Genomic DNA, 14,700 nt, shown 5'->3' with positions numbered 1-14,700 from the left:
TGACTTCTAGCCACTGAATTAGCTTTCCATTAAAAGTTTATGTAAATAAGCAATTATTTCAACTCATTAACCAATATTAATAGGTTTCCAAGTAGCCAGTTGGAAGTTGTGCATCATACTCACTAATGTAGTTTCCAGAAATACGATGAAACAAACGCGACAAAAACTTTCTACTAGATTTGTGTTTATTGTTAACATTTTAAGGTTGAACAAGCATCAGGACCATTTATAGGAACAAGAAAATCATAATCCCCATGAGATTTATAAGGACACTGTGAGGTAAGTAACATCTTTCTCCTTCTGAGCCATTTAGTCAAGGTTCTTACATTCCTTTGAACTATAAGCAGAACTTCATTCAGTAAACAATATAATTAAAAGTATTCAGGCTATTAGGCTGTTTAAACAATGGCTTTCTATACAAATAGAGATATCATAAAAGTTATCAGATAGTTTTTCATGTTCTAAAGTGAAAATACATACCAATCTTATAGTAGAATAGAAAATACAACACTGGTCATTGCTGAAAACCATACAGATTTTAACGATAAAATATTTATCACAGAAAATTTAGAGCTCAAAAACTCCTTGAAGATTATGGATAAGTTGGGGTAACTGAAAAAAATAAGCTAAAAATGAGGTAACTGAAAACAATAAGCATGAGAAAGTTTAAAAGCCTTGGGATTTGTAGATAAAGAGATAACTCAGGGGTTAAGAACACTTGCTGTTATTAGCAAAGGACTCAGGTTTGATTCCCCCAGCACACACATGCTAGCTCACAACTATTTTTAAGTCCTGTTACAAGGGATTTGACACCCTCCTATGACCTTCACAAGTATAAGCATTCAGTGTATGCAGACAAAACCATTAGGGACAAAACAAAAATTATTTTTTTGAGACAGAGACCCACATTGGAGCACTGGACTGAGCTCCCAAGGTCCAAATGAGCAGCAGAAGGAGGGAGACCATGAGCAAGTAAGTCAGGACCGCGAGGGGTCACCCACCCACTGAGACATTGGGGCTGATCTATTGGGAGCTCACCAAGGCCAGCTGGACTGGGACTGAAAAAGCATGGGATAAAACCGGTCTCTCTGAACATGGTGGACAATGAGGGCTGATGAGAAGCTAAGGACAATGTCACTGGGTTTTGATCCTACTGCATGTACTGGCTTTGTGGGAGCGTAACCAGTCTGGATGCTCATTTTCCTAGACCTGGATGGAGGGGGCAGGACCTTGGACTTTTCACAGGGCAGGGAACTCTGACTGCTCTTTGGACTGGAGAGGGAGAGAAGTGGGGCGAGAGGGGGAAATGGAAGGCTGGGAGGAGGCAGAAATTTTTTCAATAAAAAAATAAAGAAATAAAAAAATCTTTATAAGGAACAGAATCAAATTTCAAATGCATGTGACCTGCCTAGGGCCTCTATTCTTCATCAAATGGCCTATCTGGAAAACACACTTATATGTGATGTCTTCTAGGTTGTTGTCTGGGCTCCATAGGTTCATATATTTGAATTCTTAGTCACCAGAGAGTAGCACTCATTGAGAAGGATTAGAAGGCGTGATCTTGTTGGAGTAGGTATAAGTTTATTGGAGAAAGTGTGCCACTAGGGGTAAGCTTTGAAGCTTCAAAAATCAATGCAAAGACAGCCCCCTCACCTCCCACCTTCACCTGTAGATCAGGACCATGTCTGCCTGGGTGCCACCATGCTTTCCAATAATAATAATGGAGTAAAACTCTGAAATTGTAAATATGCCACAAATCAAATGCTTTATCTTCTAAACATTTTATTGGTCATCGTATCTCTTCAGAGAAATAGAGCAGTGACTAAGACAAAGGAGATATAACTTTTAAAGCTTGTAAAATAAATAACCCAGTCTTCTATATGATAGATTCAAAATTGGCACAAGACCAGAAAATGGTCATGTGATAAAATATTATGCAATCATTACAGTTATGTTTATAAAAGGTCACTCATAACTGAACAACGTTTTATTTTTAAAGGTAAAAATGTACTATACAATTAAAAAAAAACAGGTGAAAGCCTAACCTGTGAAAATCAGATGCACTGAAAGAAGAATATAAAGAAGAAAATATATTAAAAAACATAATAATACCCTGCAGAAGTGGGATGATTTGTTTTTCCCACTATTGTTCTGTATTTAGTTTAACTTTATAGCTCTGATAACTTTATATGGCTATATAACATCTTAAATTAAAAGTATTGATAGTATTCTATCAATTACCTTTTAACATAACATCTTCTGAAACCATACAAAGTTATCAGAACTATAAAATTAAATTGACACACATTGACAACCATACAAATCATCCCAATATCACCTCCAATGTCATTTTTTGAGGGTCCAATTCAGGATACCATTTTATGTTTTGCTTCCTGTAACCTTAGTCTCTACTCTGTGATGGTTCCTTAGTCTTTTTTATGACTTCTTCTGTGATAACCAATTGTTTTCAGGGTGCCTTTCAGTTTGGATGTCTCTAGTGATTTATTATGATTAAATCAAGAGTATTCATGGGAAGACTTTCCCACACTGCCTACTGTCTCTTTTTCTTATGATGATTTTTCTATTATAATGACTATCTCGAGAAGATACCTAAAGATAGCTCCCAAAATCTTGTTCACTAACTTAAAATCCATCATTACTTACTATTTGCAGCTATTCTTGTGATAGGTAGACAAACAGAGACATAGAAATAAAGATGATAGATTTATTCTAACAAATCGAGCTTCATGATTACAGAAGCTGGCAAGTCCTAATGTTTGTAAAACAGATTTTTCAAGTTGCATATGTAAGAAATTTTATGGTGTAGTTCCAGTCAGAGAACTGTAAGATTGAAGACTGAGGGAAAGGCCGTGCTACAGCTAGAGTTTAGAAGTAACAGAAACAAAAATCTATTTATTTAATTATTTTATATACTATTTTTAGAGTAAATTTACAGAGAAACTGGGCAAAAATCACAGACATTGCTCATACAATCTGTCCCTACAATTTGATAGCCTGTTATTTTCAATATCGTTTATGTGTGCAGTACATTGTTATAATTGATGAATATGTAGTCATACATTGCTGGAACAACTCAGTCAGCCAACAGCCTTTGAGATGCTGGACCATGTTGGGCATGGACTTGGAAACTAAAAATGTACACACTTGTTCTCTCTCTCTCTCTCTCTCTCTCTCTCTCTCTCTCTCTCTCTCTCTGTCTCTCTCTCTCTCTGCTGATGGATTTTGTTCCTGTTCCCTGCTCATGCAGAGGACTGTGAGTCTATCCCTAGATAAAGTACCATTTATTATACCCCATTCTGAGCTAGTGTGGGATTACTTTATCACATCCATTTATACCTGGCACCCAATGTGGGGTACAAGTCCTCACCTACTAGAAGCAGCCCAAATGCCACACATGCTTCCTCCTCCTCACACTCCCTGGCCTTGCAGTCATGCAGAGTTTTCACCCACGTCATGCACTGCAGTCTCTCCAGTTGACAACCAGACTACACAGAATGCCCTACCCACAGTACGCCTCTGAAAACTCTCCAGTCAGCATACAACTGCTTTGAGCTTTGACTGTTATGGACAATAACAAACTTAATAAAGTTTTGGTTTAAAAAAGTGAAACCTCTTGAGACAGAGAAATGAAAGCTCACCCACAAAGGTAACAAACATACAGGTGGTAAAGAAACATTAAAAGGGTTGGAACAGGGTTCTATTCTTGTCTTTCCAGGAAAATATTCATCTTCAAAAATAGCAAAAGATCTTTGACATTCAGATGACTAAAAAATAGATAACTATCCAGGAAAATTAAAAAAGAAAAATCTGACACATGATTACATGTCATCTGCTAGGTAAAATTTCATGATCTAAACATGTATATATCTCTACTTAAAAATTAAAGCTAGCTTTGGAGTTTGACAATGGCTATCTTTCTCTAAATCCAAGCAAGTTGTTAAAAGAAAAATTTAGAATTTCTGTCTCATATCAGAGCTATCTGGTATAGGACAAAAATAATAAAGAATTTAGAAAAAAATTTTACCTCTCTCCATAACTATTTTTGTCATTCTCATACCTTTTATTAAATATGTCTTTATAAATAATGCTTGTTTTCCACAATAAATAATAAATTTTCCTGAAGTAATCTTTAAAGTTACCAGGAAGAATATGGGGCCCTACAACCACAACTCCACCTGGTTGATATGGCATCATAATACTAATACCACTACTTTAAAATCGGTTTTGGGGGCTGGCTATTCAAGATGTTTCCAACTTGGTTAGGTGAAATGGTATTCCTTCTTACAATGTTCTGGTCAGAACTTAAAAAAACTCTACTGAGTACTGAAAGACTACTTTTAATTATACCAAACTGTAATCTTAAAACTTAAACATCATTTTAGATTTACAGAATCCTGTAGAAAAAATATTGCCCCCATGACAACTAAAAGTAATTCTAAAAGACAATGTTCCCTCTCTCAACAAAGTTACTTCTCAGGGTTAGGGATATCAATTAGGGGTTGATTATAACTGTTATAGGGTTGGGGTTTGGTGTTGAAATAAGGAGCGGCGGGCTGCGTCCCCGGCACCCGGCTGCCCACATGGCTAGCTCTAGCTTATGCCCCGAAATAATTACACGGAAACTGTATTCTTTTAAACACCGCTTGGCCCATTATATCTAGCCTTTTCTCGGCTAACTCTCGCACCTGGACTAGCCCATTTCTAATATGTGTAGCCCACGAGCTGGCTTACCAGGAATGATCTTAACCTGCATCTGCCTGGAGTGGGAGAATCATGGCGACTCCCTGACTCAGCTTCTTTCTCCCAGCATTCTGTTCTGTTTACTCCTCCCACCTATGTTTTAACCTATGAGGGCCAAGCAGTTTCTTTATTGCTTAACCAATGAAATCAACAGATTGATATATGACACTCCCCCATCAGTTTGGGATGGAAATTATGTAGGTTCAGGGATCTTCTTTAAAAATAAAAGAAAAAAATGGATGGGATAATAAGTAGATTAGTGTGAGCTTACTCACACTAATAATAATAGTGAGTAATAGAGTGAATACTTGTGAACTATTATTTAAAGACAATTTACTTTGGTATAGATTCTTGTATATTGGTATAAATTCAAATTATATTTGTTATATTAAACATACTCCTACTTTTATTTACAATATTTGTATACCTATGCAAAATTATTTTATCATATTGCATTCCTGCATGTTTCTACCTCTGCCTAAGACATTTTGTACATTGATACAATTTTATGATATATTTATCTTATTGTACTATACATTTCTACCTCTTATCAAGATACTTATACTTCATTTACATTTTGATGTCATTGTCCTTATTTGCTGCATAGTTGTTTAAAAATTGTTTAATATTCTAATATAAATCTTAGTGTTTAAGCTATACAGATATTAAGTATTATAGGACAATAGTCATCCATGTTTGTCACACTTATAGCTAGACTAATCAGGTTCTTTAAATACATAGAGATTGCATTCCATATAGACAGATAATCTTCAACTACTTCAACAAACTGTAGTACATGGCATTTAAATAACTTAGGGTTGTGTTGATGTGAGAAATGATTGCTCCTGTCAGCACCAATCTATTCCCGAATGCTGAGCACTGAAGACACTCCACTTGGAACTTGTCTTCTTCTTGGAAAAACTGATCTTTGGGCAAAGAACTGCCCATGCCTTGACCACTGACAAAATGCAGATATCTGGACAGGACAAGAAGAATACAAGAAAAAAGACTGCCAAACCTTGCCAAGACAGGGTAAGATAGTTTTAAATTTTTTCCTGCCTCTAAAAATGGTCTGTCAGTTACTCTAAGCCTTAGCCAAAATTGGTTGCTCCAAAGTTGCAAATGAGACTTTAGATGATTGTCCAGGCAGCCAAATGACTCTGTCGATTATTGCACATTTTGGAAGTTGTTTAATTGCATTTCCGGTTCAGTTAGGGAGTATTATTTTCCTTGTCATGTCTTTGATGGGGGGTGAAGACTAGATAGGTATATAGTTATTTTCCTCTCATGACTTAGCCAAACCATTTCTAAATATAAGATTTAGACTCCTTAGAATTAAATAATTATCAAAATATTTAATATATGTTTCTTGCTTAATATTGTTTATCCTGGTTGTAATTCTAAATTTTATACTTAATATGTTATTATTGTATAGAGTATTGTATTGGATTTGGAATTCTCTTACTTAGACAAAAGTGGGAGGTGCTGGGGGAACTCCTTAGAGATGCTGGACCAGATTTGGCATGGTGTTGTGTTCTAAAAAACTCCTTCCAGGCCAGAGAGATGCTCTTCCAAAAGTCCTGATTTCAATTTCCAGCAACCGCATGGTGAATCACAACCATCTGTAATGAGATCTGGTGCCCTCTTCTGGCCTGCAGGCATACATGCAGACAGAATACTGAGAATAATGTACACATAATAAATACATAAATCTTAAACAAAACCTCCTCTCTCTCTCTCTCTCTCTCTCTCTCTCTCTCTCTCTCTCTCTCTCTCTCTGCTGCTGCTGCTGAATTCGGTTCCTGTTCCCCACTCGTGCATATAATCCCTTTATTATACCCCATTCTGAGCTAATAATGTAGGATTACTTATTGTACAATTCATTATGGTCAATTGGTATCCATAGCTGACAATGAGTTTCACTCTTGGTGGCTGAAGTATAGTCTATGTGAGTGAACACAAGCATCATCAAGAAATATCACTTCATCATTATACTATACAGAGAGGTTTTACTGCCCCTAAAATTTTATGCTATCCCACTTTTCCTTCTTTCCCACCCACTTAGCCATCCTTAGAAACTGCTAATGTTTTAGGGTCTTCATAAGTTTGCTTTTTTCATCAAGGTTATAAACATGTAGCCTTTTAAAATAAACTTTCTTTGTCTAATAAATTTTAAGTGATTTTTGCATATTATTAGCAATAGCTTTTTATTAAATTTGTTTTATATTTTCTCCCAAATCATCTATATTTTTGGCTCAGTGTCTCAACAGTAGTCTTCACAGAGAAGAATTTTTATTTTAAAGATGTATATGTTAAGACTGAAATTGGAAATATATGTTGTCTATTTTAGTCTTTCTTTAATTTTATAGAGAAATCCTTGTTATTTGTTTTGCAGTAGTAAGACTGATTTATGTAATAATAACCACAACATTTATTTGGAGTGCATATTTTTCTTCAAAACTATCATTGTCTTTAATTTTCTTTATGACATTCTTTTACAAGTATTTTAAATTTTATATGCTTAACTTCATCATCAATCTCTCATTTTATTGGTTCAGAAGTTTTAGTTACATTTAAAAGGTCTCTGCATATTATGAGGTTAAAGTGAACATTACCCAGTGTTCTTCTAACAGTTGTTTCATTTTGACAGCTGTATCCTAATCTATTAGAATTGTGTCTTATGTAAGAATATGATTAATACTAAGCAAATATCTCTATTTTTTCGGAAGTCCTTATGAAAAAGCTCATCTTTATCACACCTTGGCTCTATTTAGTTGAAGTAAAATCTTTGTTATATATTAAGCTTTGGTATTTTATTTTATATCTTTGCAAATTGAGAACTGATTTCTTGATGTAGGAGTTCCCTCTGTGTGCTGTGATTACCATTAATGAATAAAGGAACTGCTTTGGACCTAAAGCAAGGCTGAACGTAGGTAGGCAGGGAACGCTAAGTTGAATGCTGGGAGAAAGGGTGCAGTCAGAAAGAAGCCATGGAGCCTCTCGAGACAGACAAGCCAAAACTTTGCTGATCGACCACGACCTCATGTTGATATACAGATTAATAGAAATGGGTTAAAATAAGATGTAAGAGATAGCCGACAGGAAGTTAGAGCTAATGGGCCAAGCAATGATTTAATTAATACAGTTCCTGTGTGTTATTTTGAGTCCAAGCTAGCTGGGGAGGCTGGGAAGAACAACAATTTCTCCAAGAGGTTGTTCCATAAGTGATCTGTGTCATTACTGATTGAGAAAAATGTATGGTTGATACTATAAGGAAATAAAGTATAGATAGGGAATATGGGAAAATGGTGGGCTCTTTTCAGAAGAGGAGGGAGGGTATATACAGGAGAAGGAGTGAAGTGGGTAAAATAACAATGTGGATGTCTGAAAATTTACAAGGAATCATACTATTAACTATTTACCAAAAAATAACTTAAAATGCATGCAATTCAGCATGTACATATACATATATAATTTATTTTTATTTATTTATTAAAGATTTCTGTCTCTTCCCCACCACCGCCTCCCACTTCCCTCCTCCTCCCCCAATTAAGTACTCCCCCCTCCTCAGCTCGAAGAGTAATCAGGGTTCCCTGCCCTGTGGGAAGTCCAAGGAACCTCCACCTCCATCCAGGTCTAGTAAGTTAAGCATCCAAACTGCCTAGGCTCCCACAAAGCCAGTACGTGCAGTAGGATCAGAAACCCATGTCCATTGTTCTTGAGTTCTCAGTAGTCCTCTTTGTCTGCTATGTTCAAAGTCCGGTTTTATCCCAGGCTTTTTCAGACCCAGGCCAGCTGGCCTTGGTGAGTTCCCAGTAGAACATCCCCATTGTCTCAGTGTGTGGGTGCACCCCTTGCAGTCCTGAGTTCCTTGCTCGTGCTCTCTATCCTTCTGCTCCCGATTTGGACCTTGAGATTTATGTCCGGTGCTCCAGTGTGGGTCTCTGTCTCTGTCTCCTTTCATCGCCTGATAAAGGTTAATATTCATGAGGATGCCTATATGTTTTTTTTGGGGGTTCTCCTTATTTAGCTTCCCTAGGATCACTAATTATAGGCTCAATGTCCTTTGTTTATGGCTAGAAACCAAATATGAGTGAGTACATCCCATGCTCCTCTTTTTGGGTCTGGCTTACCTGACTCAGGATAGTGTTTTCTATTTCCATCCATTTGCACGCAAAATTCGAGAAGTCATTGTTTTTTACCGCAGCGTAGTACTCTAATATGTATATATTCCATACTTTTTTCATCCATTCTTCCATTGCAGGGCATCTAGGTTGCTTCCAGGTTCTGGCTATTACAAATAATACTGCTATGAACATAGTTGAACAAATGCTTTTGTCATATGATAGAGCATCTCTTGGGTATATTCCCAAGAGTGGTATTGCTGGGTCCAGGGGTAAGTTGATCCCGAATTTCCTGAGAAACCGCCACACTGCCTTCCAGAGTGGTTGCACAAGTTTGCATTCCCACCAGCAATGGATGAGGGTACCCCTTTCTCCACAATCTCTCCAGCAAAGGCTATCATTGGTGTTTTTGATTTTAGCCATTCTGACAGGTGTAAGATGGTATCTTAAAGTTGTCTTGATTTGCATTTCCCTGATCGCTAGGGAAGTTGAACATGACCTTAAGTGTCTTTTGGCCATATGAAGTTCTTCTGTTGAGAATTCTCTGTTCAGCTCAGTGCCCCATTTTATAATTGGGTTGATTAGCCTTTTACGGTCTAGTTTCTTGAGATCTTTATATATTTTGAGATCAGACCTTTGTCAGTTGAGGGGTTGGTGAAGATCTTCTCCCAGTCAGTGGGTTGCCTTTGTGTCTTAGTGACAGTGTCCTTTGCTTTACAGAAGCTTCTCAGTCTCAGGAGGTCCCATTTATTCAATGTTGTCCTTAATGTCTGTGCTGCTGGGGTTATACCTAAGAAGTGGGTCTCCTGTGCCCATGTATTGTAGAGTACTTCGCACTTTCTCTTCTATCAGGTTCAGTGTGTTCAGACTGATATTGAGGTCTTTAATCCATTTGGACTTGAGTTTTGTGCATGGTGATAGATATGGATCTATTTTCATTCTTCTACAGGTTGACATCCAGTTTTGCCAGCACAATTTGTTGAAGATGCTCTCTTTTTTCCATTGTATACTCTTAGCTCCTTTATCGAAAATCAGGTTTTCATAGGTTTGTGGATTAATGTCAGGGTCTTCTATTCAATTCCATTGGTCGACTTCTCTGTTTTTATGCCAATACCAACCTGTTTTCAATACTGTAGCTCTGTAGTAGAGTTTGAAGTCAGGGATAGTAATGCCTCAAGTCGATCCTTTGTTGTATAAGATTGTTTTGGCTATCCTGGGTTTTTTGTTTTTCCATATAAAGTTGATTATTGTCTTCTCCAGATCTGTGAAGAATTTTGATGGGATTTTGATGGGGATTGCATTGAATCTATAGATTGCTTTTGGTAGAATTGCCATTTTTACTATCTTGATCCTCCCAATCCAAGAGCAAGGGGGATCCTTCCATTTTCTGGTGTCCTCTTCAATTTCTTTCTTCAAAAACTTATAGTTCTTGTCAAATAGATCTTTCACTTCCTTGGTCAGAGTTACCCCAAGATATTTTATGCTATTTGTGGCTATCGTGAAAGGTGATGCTTCTCTGATTTCCCTCTCTGCTTCCTTATCCTTAGTGTATAGGACAGCAACTGATTTTTTGGAGTTGATCTTGTATCCTGCCACATTACTAAAGGTGTTTATCAGCTGTAGGAGTTCTTTGGTAGAATTTTTGGGGTCTCTTATGTATACTATCATATCATCTGCAAATAACGAAAGCTTAACTTCTTCCTTTACAATACGAATCCCCTTGATCTTCTTATATTGTCTTATTGCTATTGCTAGAACTTCAAGCACTATATTGAAGAGGCATGGAGAGAATGGACATCCTTGTCGTGTTCCTGATTTTAGTGGGATGGCTTTGAGTTTTTCTCCGTTCAATTTAATGTTAGCTGTTGTCTTTCTGTAAATAGCTTTTATTATATTTAGGTATGACCCTTGTATCCCTATTCTCTCCAAGACCTTTATCATAAAGGGGTGTTGAATTTTGTCGAATGCTTTTTCAGCATCTAATGAAATGATCATATGGTTTTTTCTTTCAGTTTATTTATATGGTGGATTACATTGATAGATTTTCGTATGTTGAACCAGCCCTCCTGCATCTCTGGGATGAAGCCTAATTGATCATAATGGATAATTTTTCTAATGTGTTCTTGGATTCGGTTTGCCAGTATTTTATTGAGGATTTTTTCGTCGATATTCATGAGTGAGATAGGCCTGTAATTCTCTTTCTTGGTTGGGTCTTTGTGTGGTTTTGGTATCAGGGTAACTGTAGCTTCATAAAAGGAATTTGGCAATGACTATTCTGTTTCTATATTGTGAAATACATTATGGAGTATAGGTATTAGTTCTTTTTGGAAGTTCTGGTGGAATTCTGCATTGAAACCATCTGGTCCTGGGCTTTTTTTCGAAGGGAGATTTTTGTTAACCGTTTCTAATTCTTAGTGAGTAACAGTCTATTTAGATCATTCACCTGGTCTTGGTTTTGCTTGGTATGTGGTACTTATTAAAAAAAATGTCCATTTCTTTTGTATTTTCCAGTTTTGTGGCATACAGACTTTTGTAGTAAGATCTAATGATTCTCTGAATTTCCTCTGTGTCTGTGGTTATGTCCCCCTTTTCATTTCTGATCTCATTTATTTGTGTGTTCTCTCTCTGTCGTTTAATTAGTTTGGATAGGGGTTTGTCGATCTTGTTGATTTCCTCCAAGAACCAGCTTTTTGTTTCATTGATTCTTTGGACTGTTTTCTGTGTTTCTATTTTGTTGATTTCCACCCTCTGTTTTATTATTTCCAATCTTCTACTTCTCCTGGGCGTATCTGCTTCTTTTTTTTTATAGAGCTTTCAGGTGTGTTGTTAAGTCCCCAATGTATGCTTTCTCTGTTTTCTTTAAGTGGTCACTTAGTGCTATGAACTTTCCTCTTAGCACTGCTTTCATTTTGTCCCATAGGTTTGAGTATGTTGTCTCTTTATTTTCATTAAATTCAAGGAAGACTTTAATTTCTTCCTTGACCCAGGTGTTGTTCAGTAGTTGACTGTTCAGTTTCCATGAGTTTGTCAGCTTTCTGTGGGTAGCATTGTTGTTGCCTTCTAACTTTAATCCGTGGTGATCAGATAGGACACAGGTGGACACTGATATTTTTTTGTATCTGTGGAGGTTTCCTTTGTTTCCAAGTATGTGGTCAATTTTTGAGAAGGTTCCATGAGCTGTAGAGCAGAAGGTATATTCTTTCCTATTTGGGTGGAATGTTCTATAGATGTCTGTTAAGTCCATTTGCTTCATTACCTCCAATAATTCTCTTAATTCTCTATTAGGTTTCTGTCTGATTGGCCTGTCCCTTGGAGAGAGAGGTGTGTTGAAGTCTCCTACTACTAGTGTGTGTGGTTTGATGTCTGCCTTGAGTTCTAGTAATATTTCTTTTACATAAGTGGGTGCTTTTATATTAGGGGCATAGATATTCAGGATTGAGATGTCCTCCTGATGAATTGTTCCTGTTATGAGTATAAAGTGATTTTAGTTTGAAGTCAGTTTTGTTAGAAATTAGTATATCCACACCTGCTTTTTTCTCAGGACCATTTGCTTGAAACACCTTTTCCCAACACTTTACTCTGAGTAGGTGCCTGTCTTTGTGGTTGAGATGCATTTCTTGCAAACAGCAGAATGTTGGATCCTGTTTTTGTATCCAATCTCTTAGCCTGTGCCTTTTTATAGGTGAATTGAGCCCATTAACATTAAGTGATATTAATGAGCAGTGGTTGTTTACTCCGCTTATTCTGATTGTTTTTGGTAGTAGAGATTGTGTGTCTCCCTTCTTTGAGATGTGCTGGTGAAGCGTCGCTAGATGCCTGAGTTATTGTAGGCAGTGTTGTATTCCTTGGGTTGCGATTTTCCTTCTATTACTTTCTGTAGAAATGGTTTTGTGGCTATGTATTGTTTAAATTTGTTCTTATCCTGGAATGTCTCGTTTTCTCCATTGATAGTGAACGATAGCTTGGCTGCGTATAGTAGTTTGGGTTTGCATCCATGGTCTCTTAGCTTCTGCAGTACTTCTATCCAGGACCTTCTGGCTTTCATGGTTTCCATGGAGAAGTCAGGTGTAAGTCTGATTGGTTTACATTTATAAGTTACTTGGGCTTTTTCCTTAGCAGCTCTTAGTATTCTTTCTTTAACCTGTATATTTTGTGTTTTGATTATTATATGGTGAGGGGATGTTTTTCTTTGATCCAGTCTGTTTGGTGTTCTGTATGCTTCTTGAATATTCAAAGGAATATCTTTCTTTATTTTGGGAAAGTTTTGTTCCATAATTTTGTTAAAAATATTTTCTGGGCCTTTGAGCTGTGACTCTTCTCCTTCTTCTATTCCTATTATTCTTAGGTTTGGTCTTTTTATTGTTTCCCATAATTCCTGAATGTTTTGTGATGAGAATTTGTTGGCTTTGCAGTTTTCTTTGATCTGTTCGTTTATTTTCTCTATGGTGTCCTCAGAATCTGAGATTCTTTCTTCTATTTCTTGTATTCTATTGATTATGCTTGTTTCTGTAGGCTCTGCTCGTTGACCTAGATTTTCCATATCCAGCTGGTCCTCAGTTTGTGTTTTCTTCCTTGCTTCCATTTCAGTTTTCAATTCTTGAACTGTTTCCATTACCTGTTTGATCGTTCTTTCTTGGTTTCCCAGGGTATCATTTACGTATTTACTATTTCTTCAAACTTTTGGTTATACTTCTCATCCATTTCTATAAGGGCATTTTTCACACATTGTTTAAGGGACTCTATTGCTTTCATAAAGTCAATTTTTTTCCACTTCTTCTGTGTTAGGGTGTTGAAGACCTTCTGTTGTAAGATCATTGGGTTCTGGTGTTTTCATGCTGTTTTTCAGATTATTGGGTGAATTCTTGCCTCGGCTCCTGCCCATCTCCTCCTATCGATGCTATCTAAGGGGTCTGTTAAAACTGGTTCAGGTTTCCCTGCTGGCCTGGGGCTCCTCTTACAAAATGCCCTCGCTCTGTTTCCTGTTTCCTGTGGGGTCCAAGATCCCTCTCACCCCTCAGAAGGTTCTTCAGGAATAGGACCCGGCTCCTCCTTTGCCAGGGACCTCCCCAAACAAAGGTCTACCTCTTTGATTTAATTGTAGTGGGGCGATCTGCTCTTGGTGTTGTGTGCAGTCCCTGCAGCCTGCTTCTGCTGCCACTACGGTTCCCGCCGCCTGCAGCCTGTGTCCTCTGCTGACGCTCCGGTCCCAGCCAGTCCCAGCGGGTCCCATCCGGTCCCCGCGGGCCGTGGAGGGCGTCCTCCGGCAGCCTCTGCCGTCCGGGTTCTGGCCGCCTCCCCATATATAATTTTGATTTTCTTTTTTTGTCTGGGCTAATGGCACTTACTCCAAGAGTCAAAGACAAATGATCAAAACCCACAATACCAGACATGAAAATCCTTCTTTTGAGTCATTTTTCAGGGCTATCCAAGTGAATCACAAAACATATTGATGTTGCCCTCGGTTACCCCTCAGAAGTGGATTTCAATTACCTATTTCTGAAGATGCCATGAATTCATAAACAAGGCCCATGGACCTTGAACTAGAACTGGCCTGAATGGACCCTCCCCGAGGACTAGATTTCATGGTACCAGAAGGCACCTTCCAAAGGAGGGACACAATCAATAGCTTTACCTAGCTTATGAAGCACATTAAAAACCAGCATGACATTATAATCCTAAAGGTGCAGTTATGACACATGTACCTTGACAATAACCAAGTTGTATGTAAGACCTGCTTAGCAATAGGATAACATGCCTGGTAGTAGAAAATTAGCTAATTAATAAATTCCTGTGGAAACATGGTTATCAAAGAAGA

Source organism: Microtus pennsylvanicus, chromosome X (genome assembly GCF_037038515.1).
Source record: "Microtus pennsylvanicus isolate mMicPen1 chromosome X, mMicPen1.hap1, whole genome shotgun sequence".
In the NCBI taxonomy this organism is placed as follows: Eukaryota; Metazoa; Chordata; class Mammalia; order Rodentia; family Cricetidae; genus Microtus; species Microtus pennsylvanicus.
Note: the sequence above shows the minus strand (reverse complement) of the source record.